Here is a 988-nt window from a genome sequence, read left to right on the forward strand (position 1 = left end):
CAGACGAGGAGGTCGAGATGTTATTGCAAACAACCCTGGATTACAAGGCCACAAAGGCACAAGAGGGAGTGGACTGGGAGTCCTGTCAGTCAAAATATGTGGATATATGGACCGAATTTCTACGTCAGTATCCTGTACCTGGAGGGACGGCATATCCCCATGAGAAGGAGGCTATCTGCAAAACACAGATAGCATCAAAACTGAAAGGAGTCCGGGCAAAGTATAGGCAGGCTGTCGATACTCAGCGGCGGAGTGGCCATGGGAGAGTGATCTCTCTTTATTTTGATTTATGCAATGACATATGGGGTGGGTCGCCAGCCACCAGCACAATAGAGGCTAGTGTCGAAACATCTGAAGTAAACAACACCGTGGATAGTGCTAGCGAGTCGAGCATTATATCGTCTGATCCGCCGGAAGAGTCAATAGTCAGCCCCCAGACCTCAGTCCAGTCCAGGAGAGATCTACTTCAGGTATGTTTACAAGACAATACAAAAATACATGGAGTTTATTTGTCACATGAATTTCTCTCTAGGGATAAATAATGTTTATATCTATCTATCTATCTATCTATCTGAAGTATAGGTTTATATTAAAACTAGCACCATACACTATGTCATATGATTCATCACTGTCAATACCAAAGATATCATTAGCTAATGACTGCTCTCTGCTCTTCTTAAGGCAAGGCTCGATGGCCATAGAAGTCAAAGGCTCCAGAAGAGACTAAGGGTGGATCCAGTGCAGACTGACCTGGACATGAAAAAGAAGATCGTAGACATCATTGAGCAGGCTGAAAGGAGCAACAGAGAGAGACTGGACACCATTGCAGAGGCTCAAATAAGGATAAGCCATAGCTTTGATTTCCTTGTGAGACACATCACCTCTCAGCCACCACCACCCATCGCCCCCGCACATTCATACACACCACCACCACCCCCCATCGCCCCCACACATACATACACACCACCACCCATGGCCCCCGCACATA

Source organism: Morone saxatilis, unplaced genomic scaffold, assembly GCF_004916995.1.
Source record: "Morone saxatilis isolate NCDOM2014 unplaced genomic scaffold, NCSU_SB_2.0 Contig20, whole genome shotgun sequence".
NCBI classification, from domain to species: domain Eukaryota; kingdom Metazoa; phylum Chordata; class Actinopteri; family Moronidae; genus Morone; species Morone saxatilis.